Source organism: Nannobrachium achirus, assembly GCF_963921795.1.
Source record: "Nannobrachium achirus genome assembly, chromosome: 20".
Taxonomy (NCBI): domain Eukaryota; kingdom Metazoa; phylum Chordata; class Actinopteri; order Myctophiformes; family Myctophidae; genus Nannobrachium; species Nannobrachium achirus.
The window spans coordinates 52,259,674-52,278,293 of record NC_137827.1 but is presented as its reverse complement, the minus strand read 5'-3'; positions in this window follow the sequence as shown (position 1 = coordinate 52,278,293).

The following is an 18,620-nucleotide window of genomic DNA, read 5'->3' as shown; positions in this document are numbered from 1 at the left end:
CACACTTCCAGAACCACTAAATAGATGTTCTACGGGGTGCCCGGTGGCCTACTGGTCTAAGTGCATACCATATAGGCATTGATGCCTGGCGGCATCGCCGGTTCGATTCCCGAACCGGACGACCTTTGCCGCATGTCTCTCCCCATCTCTCCCCCCCTTTCCTGTCAGTCTACTGTACTATCCAATAAAGGCATAAAAGCCCCAAAAAAAAAATCTTTAAAAAAAAAATAGACGTTCTACAAGTTCCAGCTTGAAATGTCAAGTTTATTAAGCGTTGACGGTTCAAGTGGTTAAATATCTGAAAACACACATTGACATGAATCCAAAATACACTGATGATTGTGCTGTCAAACAATGAAACTATATGCCTATGGAATCTATGAAAAAGTTGTGGGGTCCCTGCTTCATCTCTCTCAACTAAGGGGTCCTTGGTCTGAAAACGTTGAAGTCCCCTGATCTGGAGTAACCTTTTTTCTGTAACCCCAAAAGCCCATTGAGTTCAACTGACCTTTTCAGTACCCCTAGTTTGAAAGAGACAGGGGAAACACACACCATGAACGCGTGTCGACAGCGACAGGCAAATCGACAGACAGACAGACGCGCACAGCTCCCTCGCGCACGGCAATAACGCGCGCGCCCCTGCATGCGTGTAGAGGTAGATTGACTGCCATACAGGATTCATTGTAATTTAACCCATTTAGGCCTGAACACATTATGACACAATATTTTATGCTTTAAATATAAAAAAATTGCAGATATACAAGCTCACAGCGCGGCACCGAGTGCCGCGCTGCGAGCTTGTAGATCTGCTATTTTTGAAAAATCGTGAAAATTTGAATTTTGACCCGATTCTATAAGTGTCTTTTGAATCCTTCTAAGATTTTTGGAAAAACCCTATGTTTCTATGTCAGCAATCTGGCCAGCCATCGTCAAAGAAAAGGTCCTTTTCACTCAACTGGAGCTCAGTTAGTCTGTTCTTGAGAGACTACTATGTCAGTGGTTCTCAAACCTTTTCATGTGAAGGACCCCCAAAATTATATTTATTTGGCCACGGACCCCCATTTCAAAATATCGATTTCCAGGGACCACCCAGAAGCAAAATTTGAGTTACAAACGTTCGCTTTGAAAATAGATATATTCAAAGATTTGCACACATTTTCACGACTTTTTCAAAAATAGCAGATCTACAAGCTCGCAGCGCGGCACTCGGTGCTGCGCTGTGAGCTTGTATATCTGCTATTTTTCACTGTTCAAAGCATTCAATAATTCTAGACCTAAATGGGTTTTAATGAGCGCCTGGCTCCCCTGACTCCATCAAGGGACTTCTCCCCGAGACGTAATCTGGGATTGCTTTGAGGAAATAACTCACTCGTTCCTTTCTTTTCTCTTGCCCCCATCCTTACCCCCCTTCTTTTCAAAGAGATGACCATTCTTTCTGTAAAGACCGCGTTGCTTTTGTGCAGAACTACTGAGCATGTCAGAGATGGGCAGGTTATTATCGCGGGGCTGCATCCACCCTCCATAATAATAATCAGATTAATAACGGCTCACAAAGACGGAGAATAAATAAATAGCCTATATCATTTAATATATTTGCACCATGCATGGCCTTGCCCAAACCTCTGCCTAGAATTTGAGGTTTGTCTAAATCATATTTGAAGTCAAAATGCAATTTCAATGACACTGTTTGAGTCTGAAATGTTGGACCATTATTTCGTTATGGTTAGGCACTGTTTTGAGTTAAGGTCAGACACTGATCATTTCATTATAGCAGGGGTCTTCAACGTTTTCAGGCCAAGGACCCCTTAGTTGAGAAATAGATGAAGCAGGGACCCTCACTACCTGTTCATAGATTCCATATAGTTTCATTGTTTGACAGCACAATTAGTGTATGTTTGATTCATGTCAATTTGTGTTTTCAGATATTTAACCACTTGACCATCAATACTTAGTAAACTTGACCTTTCATTCTGTACTTAGTCTGCTCTTTTCCCCTTCTACACAAAAGCTCTTTGCCGAAAATAGCCGATCTACAAGCTCACAACACATCGCAACGTGAAGCGTTGAGAGTTTGCAGATCTGCTATTTTTGGCTAAAGTTCTCAGAATATGGACGCTAGGTTTTAGGTAGTTAATATAAAAAAGGAGAAAAAAAGTTTATATCACACAAAGATTTGGAGGACCCCCTGTTGTAACTCTGAGGACCCCCTTGGGGTCCCGGAACCCCTGTTGAAGACCCCTGCATTATACTGTAGGTGCAGTCCAGAACTTCTTTGAATCAAATCAATTTGATTGCCTAACCGATTTGTATGGTAGAGTATGTTAGCCCCAGTTTGTTCTGCATATGCCACGGGAACCTCAATATACATTGTAAATCCTTAATCTAAGTCTGAGGTTCTGCAAGTGGGACCAAATGCATTTGATCCCATTTGTAAAAAATATATATAAGCTATTATGTGTACACAGAGTTACAGACCCGTAATGGTCCATTTGGTTATCAGCCGTTTAGCAGGGGACCCCCTGGAACCAGCACAGGGATCCTTGGGGGTATCCCTGTGCTTTCGTTTCATTTAGAAACGCATTCACCTTTCATGCTACAACGCCTGTCCCCAAAGCCTCCCTGCATTGTACACAGATGTGCCTCTTCTTGCAATGCCCCGCTGTCCTCTCCTCCGCTAGTCCGCGGAGGGGCTTTGTCTCGTCCTGAGTGACCCCCCACCCCCACCCCCCACTTCCTGCCAGACAGATCAGTCTCAGTGCCACTCAAGAACCCCCCTCCCTCCCTCCCTCTTCCCCCACTTATTGATCCTGGTCAGTGGCGATCGATCGCGACAGAATATTACATCTTAATTAGCTTGCTCTCTCTTTCCCCCCCTTTCTGTTTCTATTGCCCCAGCCCCAGCCCCAGCCCCAGAGAGCCAGCAGGTCCCAGCTTCTGTCTCCAGTTTCTGTCACCGATGGCCAAAGTCAAGCCCTCGCCCTCCACGTCCCCGGCCGTGTCACAGTGTCACGCCACCCGTGTTCGCGACACGCATCTAGCCGGCACTAGCGTTCCACAACCGGCACGGTTGTGGAACGTACACTACAGTATTCCCCAATGGACTGGAGATCTGAAGGTAGTGTTTGACTATAGATTGGTGTTTGTTTGTCTTTCGTGCGGGCGATGGTGAAAGATAATGAAATTGCTGTTTGGCAAAGGTCTTTGTGATAATACTGTCTCGTCAGCGCCGCCGTCTCGTGAGGTTTTCGCGAGGAGAAGGATGCGCGGCGTCGCCTCGCAGCGAGCCGCGCCATTAAAAATTAATGAGCAAAGGTCAGAGGGGGATTAGCGTGGCCTCTCGTTATGCCGGGGCTCGTTATGACAACCACACGTATCGGCGAGAACAGAGAGAATACAGACTATTGATGTTATCAGTGGCGTTTAGCCACTGTTTGCGCGGAGCTCCCTTTATTTGTTTTTAAATGAGACTGATCAAGTCCTTCAGTCTTTAAATGGACTCTCTGATATCCGCGGCAGATAAGAGGGAATACGACATTATGGATTCATGGCACTGCGAGTTTTTTACATTATGCAAATAGCAGTGATTGTTAGAAACGCACATCCAGTTACAAGTTGTGTTGAATGTCGTGCCGGTGTCTCGTCGTTTGTGTACGGGAATTTCAAATCAGAATCAATCTTTATTGTCACACCACATGGAACGGCTGAAGTTCTTAGTTCTGCAGGCTCATCATCATCACCTGTTACTCTCTTATGGTTTACACAGTAATATCTTATACATCAGGGTTCTGTAGGAAAAGAATACTTGACTGCTGTGAGGTTATAGATGTTTTGTCGTCGGACTAAGTTTACAGGGCTTTAAGTGGTAAAGTCCCTCAGGTGTAATGGACATCTCTCTCTGCATGCCAGCTAGAGCCAGAAATTCAAGTGAATTTATTCAATAATTTAGAATGGCAAGCTAATCCCCTGTCCCCCCCACTTCCGCCAAGAGCCCCCTCCCTCCACACACGCACACACGCAAGCACACGCACACACTAGTGAGCGAGGGTGTTGGGGGGGTACTGAATCAAGGGGAGGATGTGGCTATTGTTCTGAATGGAATTACAGCCGCTGGGCACATGTACCCACCCTGTACCTGTTGCTGGGAGTTTGTGACAGGATATACAGTTAACTCCTCTTAATGGCACGCACGCACGCACGCACGCACGCACGCACGCACGCACGCACGCACGCACGCACGCACGCACGCACGCACGCACGCACGCACGCACGCACACACACACACACACACACACACACACACACACACACACACACACACACACACACACACACCTCACCTGTCCGACACTGTTCATTTTCAGGATCTCCAATCAAAGAACAGCTAAAAAGTGGCAGATCTACAAGCTCAAAACGAGCTACGGAGATACGCGGTTTCTGCCGGACGGGCACAAACACAAACGTTTGTGCGCGTGCATGCACGACACGTGCACGTGTGTACATGTGCTTGTGTGGGTGTGCACGACAAGGAGTGTGTGTGTGTGTGTGTGTGTGTGTGTGTGTGTGTGTGTGTGTGTGTGTGTGTGTGTGTGTGTGTGTGTGTGTGTGTGTGTGTGTGTGTGTGTGTGTGTGTGTGTGTGTGTGTGTGTGTGTGTGTGTGTGTGTGTGTGGTGCGCAGGGAGGTTGATATTGAGCGCTAGCAGAACCGGATCCAGGCACGGCGGAGGAAGAGGAGGATGTGTGCTGTTAAAAAACCAGGGCCGGCTTCCCAGTGCTGTGGAGTGGACAGATCCGATGCGGAGGCGGATTGGATTTCCCTTAAAAGCCTCTCCTCTGCATCGCTAATGGCACCGAGGCTGCCAGCGCAGAGGCCAGGGTAAGGTCAGTGTGGCGTTGGAATCGAATGCCCCCCGCTGCGACCGAACTGAACTCCCCCCCTGTCTCACACACACACACGCACACACACACACACACACACACACACACACACACACACACACACACACACACACCGCAGTCCTCCGGACATACATACACATATAGTACAATGGTATGAAAGGCCGGTCCGTGTGTGAGTCATCAATGTGTCCGTGCATGGACAAACGTGTCCGTGGCAAATCTTGGATTTTCTGTTTGACACGCCATTATCTATGTTCTAATTTTGATCATAATGTGGACTCAATTACCGAATGTCAAGTCTCCAGGTTCTCTTCAGAATGTGTGATTTACTGATTTACTCTGACACTACCTGACACAGTAAATCATAGTGTGCTCACCATTCTTTTTGAACGGTTGCGAGTTTGCGACCGAAGGTCGCAGTTTAGAATATGAACCGGCACATGCTGAGTTGTGTCGGATGCTGTGTGCTTTGCCGTTGTTATGATTGTGTTTATTGTTACATCTTTGTACAAGAATTGTTCAGCTTCCTTCAGACAATGCAGCAGTGATAAGACTCTCATCTCAATGCAGAAAGGTGACGAAACTTAGCTTTTTTGGCAATCCGGCTAATGCGCATAATATCGTACGAGTCAATATGCACAAGTGCAGCATCCATGCTTTCCCTCCATTAGTTCCATTCTCCCACTTTAAAGTCTCTCCACTCTCTTCTTTCACTCCATATCTATAATACCGCCACTATACCCCCCTCCACCCCCCCTACCCCCCCGGCAGCCCTCGCAGGTTTTGACGTGAACTACATATTGGCTCCTGGGGCATTTTGTGTTGTGTTTGTTTCGAAAGCATTATTATTACCCATGTTGCAATATTTCCTAAGAAAACGCGTTTCCCCCCCTCCAAAACAGTAGCACTTGATTTATTTCGACCCCTTCCACTCAACGCGAAGCCCCACAGGACTATAAACGGTCCGCGCGCCACCTCATTTGTCTGGAGACTTAATGAGAGGTTTGACTTTGTTCGTCGCAGTAGGGAGGACGCTTGTTCCAGGTAGTGTTAAATAGTTGTAAAGCCAATTTCCCGTTTGGCGGCGGTAACGGATTAGCTCTCTTTTCTTCACCACCCAGCACCCCCCCTCCCCCCCTTTTCTTCTCCACCCCACCTTTCTTCTCACCCCATTTCCTCCTCCCCATCCTCACATCGTTTTTTCTTTTTTTTCTTTTTTCTCCTTCCCTCCGCGAACAGGAGTGAGGGGAATTGGGGGCAGTGGTGTAAAGTAACTAAGTACATTTACTACCAAAGTTCACATGTCCTGTCATTGGCAAGACCCTATAGATTTCCAGTGGATTGGCAGAACATTGAGCTTGTAGATCAGCTATTTTTTTTCTCTGACTTCGAAGTTTAAATCTTTACCTATGAAGGTGGATTCTGCTTTTCAATAGGAATGGAGTGGTGTCTTGCCATTTGCGGGTTTGTGCAAAATATTTGCTCCATTCTCCAAAATTTGAAAGGCAAAACAGGGAAAGAAACCTGTGCTTAACACCCACGGGGCCAAACTCGTTCAGTAATGAGACAAGGCCACTGGAGGTCGCTGTGCCAAAAATCAGTTGTCTCGTTGAGAGACGAGACAAAGGGTTAACTTTGCAGCGTGCAGCTGCATGCATCCTGTGTGCCCTGTGAAAGACCCTGGTCCATACGTCATAACGTGACTCGCACAGAACCAAAATGGAGCGTCTATGCTGCATAGACTCCCATTCTATGCTGAAACATAAAAACAGCTTTATCTATGAATAAGGTGCAAAGAACACCAGGGAAGCAGAGATCTGCTTGTTTTCATGGCGACACTTTACCGCGATGGTCGGCCCCGGTTTGGATTTTAGTTTCGCGAGCGTTTGCAAACAAATGTATTATCTTCCTCAATCGTCAGCGGACACTCACGTGCACACGCACAAAGCTTCAGAGCTTCTTGAAAATAAAGCGTAAGTGAACGGCGGCACCAGCAACAGCTAGAAATGTTAGAAACCTTGGCTCCCATTGTGTTAAGATGCAGTGCCATTATTCCCCCCTGGTTGGAATAACGTGCTCCTTCCACGCGCTATACGTCCATCCCCCCTGTCAGGTGAAAAGAAGCAACTTGGACTCCTCATGCATAGAAGGAAGCATGAGGTCGGTCCGTTGCTCTCCCCATGTTGGCAGAGGGAGTGTAGCGCCCAGGATTACAATAGATAATTAACACCGGGTGAAAAATGGGTTACAAAATCGTGGGATAAAAATGTTAGAATTAAGAGTATTACTACATGGTGGAATTGCTATACTTTTTCTTCTTCCACCCCTGGGAATTAGTGGCACCTCCTCTTCCTCCTCCTCCTCCAACCATCCTGACCACCACTATCACCTCCCGGTGCACCTCCCTCTCCTCCACCTTCTCCTCGTTTTACTCCCCCCCTGCCTGCTCCAGATCCTCGCACTCTCCCTCTCATTTTCTGTAACCATTATGCGGTTCTGCTCAGCTGAAGCGCGTCCGCATATTCTTTAAAGGGCTGGTTTAACTTAATCATTAGGTTAACAAGCTCCCTGGCCCCAGCGATGATCATCCGCACAATTGGAAAAGGATTTGTTCTGGAAGGTTTAGTCCGTCGTTAACTACAACAGGACAGGAGACGGCTAGAAATGAAGGAGGAAAAACGACGGGAGAACTTGAGGCCCGACGCATCGTACCTCCCGCTCCCTCCAGGGGTGTTGCACCAAATTCTGGCCCCTGGGTACAAGGATTCATTGTGGGCCCCCCATGAATGTTCTTCATAGGGGGAGGGGGTTTAACCCATTTAGATTGGGAACGCATTATTATGCGTTATTTTCTGCTTTAACTATTGAAAAATAGCAGATATAGCTCACAGCGCGGGATCTGCTATTTTTGAAAAATCGTGAAAAGTAATTTTTCGAAAAACCTATGTTTCTATGTCAGTGGTGCTCAAACTTTTTCATGTCAAGGACCCCCAAAATGATATGCATTTGACCACGGAACCCCATCTCAAAATATTTAGTTCCAGGGACACCACAGAAGCAAAATTTGAGTTACAAATGTTCGCTTAAAAAGATTCAAAGATTTGCGCAAATTTTCACGACTTTTCAAAAATAGCAGACCTACAAGCTTGCAGCGTGGCACTCTCAGCTTGAAGATCTGCTATTTTTCAATAGCTAAAGTATGAACTCAAATGCTTTAGTGTAACTCAGTCCCGCTCCCCCCCCCTTGTGACGACCCTGCCCACAATCCTCCCTCCCCCAGAATCATCCGGCTAAATGGCGTCTCTCCTTTTAATCGGTGCTTCAAGTGAGCCATGCACGGCGACGGGGCGGGAGGAGGAGAACCGCGCGGAAACGCCGCTTTGTAAATGGCACGCGGACGAAACGGCGAAGGCGTGCGTCACGCTCGAGTGGAGAACGGAGAAAGCGCACACAGGTGCTCGCACGCACGCATGACGCACGGTTTCACTTATACACACACTCACACACGCGCAAGCACATACTGTACACCTACACACACGCGCGCGCTCTCACGTGTGCGACGTTAGCATCATCATTAAGGGCCAGTATACCAAGAAGACCATCAGTGTTAGAAGTGTAAAGTCTGCGTGCTGTGTGTACGCCACGCACATACAGCCACGCGCTCGGGGGGGAAAGTGTCCCCGCCATCGCACAGTTAATTGTCTTTATTATCTGCAGCGCTCCAACCAATATATTATGCTAATGTCAACGGCTACGCCTGCAATGTCCTATTTATTCGCTCCGTGATAGCGCTCCCCGTTACATACATGTTTTCCTTTTAGACCATCTGGCTCGATATGTATGACCCGCTACGGAAACGCATGTATGGGCTAATTAAGCCGTTTAGGCCTAGAATTATTGAACCGATTTAACTGTTGAAAAATAGCAGATATACAAGCTCACAGCGTGGCACTGAGTGCCGCGCTGCGAGCTCCTGGATCTGCTATTTTTTTTTTAAATCTTGAAAATTTGTGCAAATCTTTGAATATCACGTTTTTCAAGTGAACATTTTGTAACTCAAATTTTGCTTCTGTGTGGTCCCTGGAACTAAATATTTTGAGATGGGGGTCCGTGGCTAAATACGGTGGGGAAATCTTGCCCTTTCGAACGACCCTCATTTCGACAATGGAGCGTCGGGAGGGTTAGTGACTCACCCCACGGAGTTTAGGGTTAGGGTAAGGGTTAGGTTTGGGTGTCGAAAAGATGACACGTAGAAACAGCGAAACGCTCCCCAAATACATATCATTTTGTGGGTCCTTCAGATGAAAGAGTTTGAGAACCACTGACATAGAAACACATATATATATATATATATATATATATATATTATTATTATTATTATTATTATATATATTTTTTAAAACCTTATAAGGATTCAAAAGACACATATATAGTCGGGTCAAAATCGGGTCGAAATTCAAATTTTCAAGTTTTTAAAAAAAATAGCAGATCTACAAGCTCGCAGCGCGGCACCGAGCTTGTAGATCTGCTATTTTTCAACAGTTAAAGCATAACATAATAACACTCAATAATGCGTCTACCCGGACTAAATGCCTTAATTAGCATAGTGCAGGAAGCAATTACTCCGTGATGTAGTGGCGGTGTTGTTGTTGGTTGTTTTTTTTTTCTTCCTTCCCCCCACTCGCCACCACCCCCTCTCTCTATTACTGGCCTTGCCGTGGCACTCGAGCACACTTCATTAGCCGTGATGTGTGAAGGAGCGAGCGCTGGGGTCCGAGCCACGCCACTCGGCATCTGTCCTCGGGTCCAGAGGAGACCGGGGGTCCGGGGGGGTAGAGGGGAGGGGAGGGGAGCCACGTTCTGGGGGCCATCTGGTGTCAGGCCGCGCGACACTGGCGGCATGGGGTTGATGGCACGCAAAGACAAAGGCACGCGACACCAGGGACGTGCAGAGAATGTCGGAGAGGCATGGGGGCTGACATTTCTAAAGGGCCTTTTGGTGATAAATTATCCGACCTCGGTACTTGATACCACACTCAACTAAACAACAGGGGATAATACAAATTTTGGTACCACCCAAGGTGACCATAAAAAAAGGGATGAAAAGTGATCACTTTTCACACATTTGGGGGGGCCGTTTTAGCCCAAGGAATGTTTTTTGTGCAAAACAGATGCTTGCAATGGATTCAGAAACCCCTAGTTTGACCCCTCATATGATACACAAAGCTGATTCTTTTTTACCTTTTTTTCCCCTGTAATGTAAAGTTAATGGGACACCGACTCTAGCGGGTGATAACATCAATTAAGCTACTTCTCAGAAAGGGTTATCATACCAAAATATAAACTAGAGACATGTAGGAAGACAAAAATGTAAAACACGTATGGTCACCTTGGGTACACCAATTTGTAAAAATATCAGTATTATCCCCTGGTCTAATTATCAAGTCAATACTGGAGATGTGGCGTAACGGCATGGATTTCTACACAGAGAGGGCAATTTCTTTCAACATAAGATGCATTCGTGTTCAGGAGAGTTTGGCCAAGGCAATTCTCTTGAATGCTGCCTTTGTGGAGTTTGCATGTTCTCCACGTGTCTCCTTGGGTAGATACCCTCACAAAAACATGCAGTAATCCTGGTCTCAATAATGCCTCCCCCTGGCCAGCCGGGGCGCCTGATGGAGGGGAAAGGAACTGGTTGGAATAACGTGTTCCTTCCACGCGCTTCCATGTCCAAACCAGGGAAATCCCCACTGTCTGGTGAAAAGAAGCAACTTGGACTCCTCATGCATAGAAGGAAGTATGAGGTCAGTCCGTTGTCTCTCCAGACGCGGCAGAGGGAGAGCAGAGCCCAGGATTACATAGGCAATTGGCACTGGGTGAAAATTGGTTACAAAATGGTTTACAAAAAAAATTAAAATAAATAATGCTGCCTTCATTTATGGCACTTCTTTCACCATAGTAAATCTACATTCATGTCTGGAGAGTGCACATTAAGGGGCAGGGGCTCAAGCCCCCTTTGATGTCTATGTGTGCACGTGCCTGCGCGACACACGCGTGTACACAAACACTCACGCAGGCAGGCAGGCTCACACACGCACAGACACTGATGTCTTGCGTGCTCACGTGCAAAACACACATGGTGCAGTTCGTGAACAGAGAGGTATGCAGATTTTTTTGTATGTCCCTCTTCTTTTTTTTTTTTGCTAAGAGGCATACGCGAACGTCTGCAAATGCACATGCAGTGGGAACGTAAGAGCACGCATGTTTGCCTGTCACTGAATCGTGTTTGATTCGTAATTTACCAGGTCTCGTGCGAAGCCGCCAGACTCCAACGTTTATCCAAAGCCAGGAATATACTTCAATATATTTGACAAATGTGGACAGTGCTGACCACTGATGATGTGACCGAAACAAGCAGTTCTAGACTTCGTTAGACTAATATACCCCAAAACCCAGTGGTGGAAAGTATCTACCAGTAAGTAAGTACATTTACTTATGTACTGTATACTTATGTACAATTCTGAGGTATTTCTACTTCACTTGAGCATTTCAAATGTCCAATACTTTTACTTACTCCACTACATCTCGGATCCAAATATTGTAGTTTTACTCCACTACTTATTACTTGAAAACTTTAGTTACAAGTTATTTTGTAGATTTTGATTAATATTATTATAAAACATACTTTAACCACTTCAGCCCTTCATACATTTCGGCCATTTGAAAATAGCCGATCTACAAGCTCACAATGCGTCAGTCACACTCACACAATCACAATCAATCAATAGAACAGGGGTCTTCAACAGGGGGTCCGGGACCCCATAGGGGGTCCTCAGAATTACCTCCAAATCTTTGTGTGATAGAAACCTTTTTTTTCCCCTTTTTTATATTAACCACTTGAACCCTAGTGTCCATATTCTGAGAACTTTAGCCAAAAATAGCAGATCTACTAGCTCACAACGCCTCGCGCTGCGAGGCGTTGTGAGCTTGTAGATCGGCTATTTTTAAGCAAAGAGGTTTGGTGTAGAGGGGAAAAAGAGCAGACTAAGTACAAAGTGAAAGGTCAAATTTATTAGGTAATGACGTCTCAAGTGGTTAAATATCTGAAAACTCAAAATGACATGAATCCAAAATACACTGATGATTGTGCTGTCAAACAATTAAACTACATGTAATCTATGAGAAGGTTGTGGGGGTCCCTGCTCCATCTCTCCCTCAACTAAGGGGTCTTCGGCCTGAAAACGCTGAAGACCCCTGGTGTAGAAGGAACACAACAGCAGACCCAATAAGTACAGTAGCAGCTCGGTTCCGTTTGCTATCCTGAGAATAGAGGGTTTAAACTAAAGGGTTGATCATGACGAGACATGAATGGAGAAAGCTCGTCGACGTTCTCTGCGTCTGAAGGCGTTCATTTGATGAAAAAAAAAAAAAAAAAAAGATGCAGCCGATACCGCGGGGCGCCCACGGCAACCCAGAGTGCACGCGGCACGTTGCAACCGCGCGCATCTCCGTCATGTATAAACATGATTCCTACAACGCTCTTACCCCCCTCAGATGTCTGCCGCACCGTGCGCCGAGCCGAGTTAACAATATGAAATATGTTTAAGACGTTTAGGCCTAGAATTATTGAATGCTTTAAAACTATTGAAAAATAGCAGATATACAAGCTCGCAGCGCGGCACCGAGTGCCGCGCTGCGAGCTTGTAGATCTGCTATTTTTGAGAACATTTGAGAAAATCTTTGAATATATGTATTTTTTAAAACGAACATTTGTAACTCAAATTTTGCTCCTGGGGGGTCCCTCCCTGGAACTAAATATTTTGAGATGTGGGTCCCGTGGCCAAATACATAATCGTTTTGGGGGTCCTTCACGTGAAAAGGTTTTTCAAAAAACCTTAGAAGGATCTAGAAGACACTTATAGACAAGGCTTGGTCAATAAGAAAGAGGGCCATTTACATGTAAAATGGTTTTGTCTTGTTTGTTCTTAGTTTGTTCATGTGTATACTGTATGTACATTTACTGTGTTGATGTCAGTGTAATGACATCTTTTTGTGTAATGTGTCATATAATCCCATATGGGATGGGCCAAATTGATGGCATGACACGTAAATAAATAAATCATTTATTCATATATAGAATCGGGTCAAAATCAGGTCAAAATTCTAATGTTCACGATTTTTCAAAAATAGCAGATCTACAAGCTTGTGTGAGCTTGCAGATCTGCTATTTTTTAATAGTTAAAGCATAAAATAAACCCGTTCTTAACGGGTTAATTGATACGCGCGCCTGTCTCGTCTGCCCGTCTGAAGGGCAAGGCAGAGGACGCGGGCGAACAGTTGGCGGCAAACAAAGACCCTTTGAAGCGTGTATTTGTCGGCGAGAAAGTGTCAAACCTGTTGAGGAGAAACACACCAAAAGAAAAAAAAAAAAAAGAAATAGAAAACAGACTTCACTCCGTCGTCGCCTCTGGCGTTCCTTCTTCCTGCGCGCGGCGTAATCTAAGGCTCGGCGTCTGCTGATACTCGCGCAATCATGGAACCCGGAGCACATGAGTGTTCTATCGCCTGCCGGCAGACTAGCTGCCGCGACGCCGCGGCGGCAATGGCCGGGGACTCTGCTCGCAAATTAGAATTAAAACCCATTTAGGCCTAGAATTATTGAATGCTTTAAGCAGTGAAAAATAGCAGATATACAAGCTCACAGCGCGGCACCGAGTGCCGCGCTGCGAGCTTGTAGATCTGCTATTTTTGAAAAAGGCGTGAAAATGTGTGCAAATCTTTGAATATATGTATTTTTAAAGCGAACGTTTGTAACTCAAATTTTGCTTCTGGGTGGTCCCTGGAACTAAATATTTTGAGATGGGGGTCCGTGGACAAATTTATATCATTTTGGGGATGCTTCACATGAAAACCACTGACATAGTAGTCTCTCAAGAACAGACTAACTGAGCTCCAGTTAAGTGAAAAGGACCTTTTCTTTGACGATGGCTGGCCAGATTGCTGACATAGAAACATAGGGTTTTTCAAAACACCTTAGAAGGATTCAAAAGACACTTATAGAATCGGGTCAAAATTCAAATTTTCACGATTTTTCAAAAATAGCAGATCTACAAGCTCGCAGCGCGGCACTCGGTGCCGCGCTGTGAGCTTGTATATCTGCTATTTTTCAATAGTTAAAGCATAAAATAATGATACGCAATAATGTGCACCCGTTCTAAATGAATTAACAGTTAATCCTAAATAAGGAGTTCAAGATGGCAATTTAATTTGCCCCTCATTGGGGTTTTATTTTTCTCTTCCTTTACTCCGATTCCTTTTTTTTTCTTTTCCCTTTCCTATTTCCCCTCCGTGGCAATCCCAGGTGCCGGACGACCCAACTTTGAAGAAGTAAAGATATCAATAGTTTATTGGCACCGAGTATTAATGTACCGAGGGCAATAATATTTCCCAGACACTTGGCGCAAAAGCAGTTTTGAAGGATTTAAGAGGGTTTTTCTTTTTCCTTCTTTTTTATCCACACAGGAGATTAGTTGCAAAACTAATGAATTTGAGAGGAAAGGAGGAGGGGGAAGGCATTAACCAGGACTCCAGGAAGATAACTTGAGAAACAGATAAAAGGCCCTGGAGAGGAGAGTGGGTCCTTAAACGCATTCAGAACGGGTGCACATTATTGCATTTTATTTAACTATTAAAAAATAGCAGATATACAAGCTCACAGCGCGGCACCGAGTGCCGCGCTGCGAGCTTGTAGATCTGCTATTTTAGAAAAATCTTGAAAATTTGAATTTTGACCCGATTCTATAAGTGTCTTTTGAATCCTTCTAAGGTTTTTTGAAAAACCTATGTTTCTATGTCAGCATTCTGGCCAGCCATCGTCAAAGAAAAGGTCCTTTTCACTTAACTGGAGCTCAGTTAGTCTGTTCTTGAGAGACTGTCAGTGTTTCTCAATTTTTTTCATGTGAAGGACCCCCAAAATGATATGTATTTGGCCATGGACCCCCATCTCCCCCAAGCAAAATTTGAGTTACAAACACTCGCTTTAAAATATTCGAGATTTGCACATTTTCACGACTTTTTCAAAAATAGCATGCCGTGCTGCGAACTTATATATCTGATATTTTTCAATAGTTAAAGCATTCAATAATCCCAGGCCTAAATTGATTAATGTGTCGTTATGTTGGAGGGGACACGAAGCCACTTGTTCAGTGTTATTTACTCAAGTAAAAAAAAAAAAAAAGTTTTCCCACATATCTATTTCGGAAGACAACTGTTGTGTATGTCAGCGGTTCTCAAACCTTTTCTTGTCAAGGACCCCAAATTTAACACTTATTAGCCCGCGGACCACCCATTTCTAAGTTTAATAACCGTGTTGCCACCCTGTCAAATCATATCTATCGATACGTTACTGTGTAAATGTTGTAAAGCCGCTATATTGCTGCAAGAGTTTGGCCTAGTTCTGTATTAAAAAAAAAGCTCACGTCCGATTTCTGAACTTTTGTTGGTCTTTAAATATAGAGGCAAAAAAAAAAAAAAAGATCCCTAGTCCATCACTGAGGAACACTATTAACAATGCTCAATAGGACTTCCCACTAATCTATAGTGACAAAAACACAGTGAGTAGATGAGAGCAAACGCGCTGCGATGCAAGAGTCCTGTGACCTCTTCCAACATGCACTGTCATCCAAGCTGCCTTCCCCGGCAGCCAGTGTCCTCTCCTCCTTCCCTCCTGGGAGATCTTTCAACCCGAGGTCCATTCTACACAACATGCCTTCTAGATCAGAAGTTTTCAAAGCTATTTGTGCCAAGGACCCCCAAAATGATATGTAGGCCTATTGGGTCGCGGACCCCCAGCCCCATACATTTACTCAAGTACTGTACAATTTTGAGGTATTTTTTACTATATTGGAGTATTTCCAAGTTTCATTATGTTTAATTCTACTGCACCACATTTCATAAGAGTAAATTATTGTACTTTTACTCTTTACTTTGTAGATTTGTAATATTATTACAAAACATCCAGTAATCACTTCAGCCCTATATATATTTTGTCCATTTGAAAAAACTTTAAATGGGACATTTTGCATAAGTACTTTTATCTTCAGTAAATCAAGTTCATTTTGATGTCAATACTTTTGTAATTTTACTAAAGTACAGTTTGAATGTAAAAAAACAAAACAAAAAAATAAACATGTATAGTATACCTCTCCCACCACTAGTGCCATCCTTTCCACTGGCACGGTACCCGCCGCACCAGAAGGCACCGCGAAGACGACTCGCTGACTGGTGGCCCCTGGAAACCCCGTCCACTGACCCGTCCCAAACCTCACGCCACGGAAGCGTGGCTCGGAACCAAGGGGACAGCCTTGTCCAGGGAGGGAGGGAGGGGAGGGGGGAGAGAGAGAGAGAGAGAGAGAGAGAGAGAGAGAGAGAGAGAGAGAGACGGAGGCGGTTCATGAGCCGTGGCGGACAGTAACGAAGTACATTTATATGAGTACTGTACTCACTGTATGCACATTGTTTTTGAGCATCTGCACATTGGTTTACGTCAGTAATGTAATGTGTACTTTTAAGATACCGGTTTTGTAAAAGCATGCTGAATGTTTACTACTTTTCAAAAGCAAGTGCTCCGCTAAATGGTAAATGGTGCATTTGTATAGCGCCTTTATCTAAGGCGCTTTACAGAGATTGTGCATTACATTCACCCATTCACACACACATCCATACACCGAAGGCGGAGGAAACCATGCAAGGCACCAACCTGCTCGCCGGGAGCAACCAGGGCTTCAGAGTCTTGCTCAAGGACTCTTCGGCATGCTGGCAAGAAGAGCCGGGACTTGAACCGCCGACCCATGGATCATTGGATCACTGGCCAACCTGCTCTGTCTCCTGAGCCACAGCCGCCCCCAAGCCGCTACAAATTCAACAGAGCAAACGTCCACTCGCGTACAACATTTGACCAGGAGTACATCGTCACTGTCGGGCAGAAACCTTGTATGTCCAAGTTTCTAATGTGTGCGTAAAGTAAAGCCCTGCTTCAACATACAAGACTGTCGCACGAAACTAGTGAAAATAGCAGCGCCTTGCGATGATAGATACAAAACAAACGGTTTTGGACATACAAGCTTTCCACCCGACCACAAACGATATACTTTTGACTCCAGTACCCTTGCGTAGGTTATGACGGTGAACGAGACGGGCGGTATGTATATGTGAGAGGAGGTGCCAGAAAGCCTCTCTGACGCGCGCGAGCTGCAGAAGCTATAGCGCTTTAACGCTAGTCCAGGCCTGGCTGAACACGTCAGGTTGATTCATGTTGACGCCCTGGCCCCGCCTGACCCCTTCCCCACGCAGGCGAGCTGGCTGGCCCTCGCCCGCTCTCCACCTGTTCCCTCCATCATCCTACAGCCATGTGCAGGGGCGTCACAAGGGGGAGAAAAGTGCAGGGGACTGAGTTACTAGGGCCCAAGGTGGAGGGGCCCTAATTATTTTTAGCTACTTTACCTATTGAAAAATAGCATATATACAAGCTCACAGCGCGGCACTCGGTGCTGCGCTGTGAGCTTGTAGGCTAGATCTGCTAGTTTTGAAAAGTCATGAAAACGTGTGCAAATCTTTGAATATATGTATTTATTTTAAGCGAACATTTGTAACTCAACTCATGGGGGGTCCCTGGAACTAAATATTTTGAGATGGCGGTCCTTGGCCAAATACATATAATTTTGGGGGTCCTACACATGAAAAAGTTTGAGCACCACTGACATAGAAACATAGATTTTTCAAAAAAACCTTAGAAGGATTTAGTAGACATTTATAGATTCGGGTCGAAAAATATTCAAAGACTTGAATAACATTCATGGGGGGCCCCGCAGTGAATCCTTGTACCCAGGGCCCAGAATTTGGTGTGACACCCCTGGGCATGCGACGGCGTCTCCCTCCTCCCTCCCCCTCCCTCCTCCCTCCTGGTATACGCGTGCCAGGCCAAGTCCTGGACGGATGAGGAGTCTTGCGCGCGGCGGGGAGGATGTGAAGGAAGGGTCACGAGGTGACGGCTGCCGCTCTGGGTCAGGGAACTGTCATTATTATTATTAGTCGAGAGGCTTGTGTGAAACCCGGGGAAGAACATTAAACCTATCAGTGCCGCAATGTAGAAAAGTGTTGCAACATTAACTTGCTACTACTTAAACTTAAATATCGTCGTTGTCGGGTGGAAACCTTCTTTGTCCAAAACCGTTTGTTTTGTATTTATCATTTTAAAATTAACCATATTAAACTAGTGAAAACAGCCGATCTACAAGCACACAACGCCTCGTACCGCAAGGCGTTGTGTGCTTGTAGATCGTCTGTTTTCACTACTTTTGTGCGACAGCCTTGTATGATGAAGCAGGGCTTTACTTAGTGAAAAAACTTGAAACTTGGAGGTTTCTGCCCGACAGTGACAATATACAGTATATGGAGATAAGATGTATGTATGCTTTTATGTCGTGTATACTAATGTAAGGTTTTCCTGGTTTGCCTGTTTTGTTTTATGTTTTCGTGTGGGGACTGCGGACGGAAATTAGCATCTTTGCTGAATCTGGTGTGTTTACATTGCTTTTGAGAGAGATAGAGAGAGAGATAGAGAGAGAGAGAGAGAGAGCTGGACCCGAAGTAGCCGTGACGTCACATGCTGGCCAGCAGCCTCCGGTGTGACGCAAGGCGAGGTGAGGCGAGGAGGAGGACAGGCC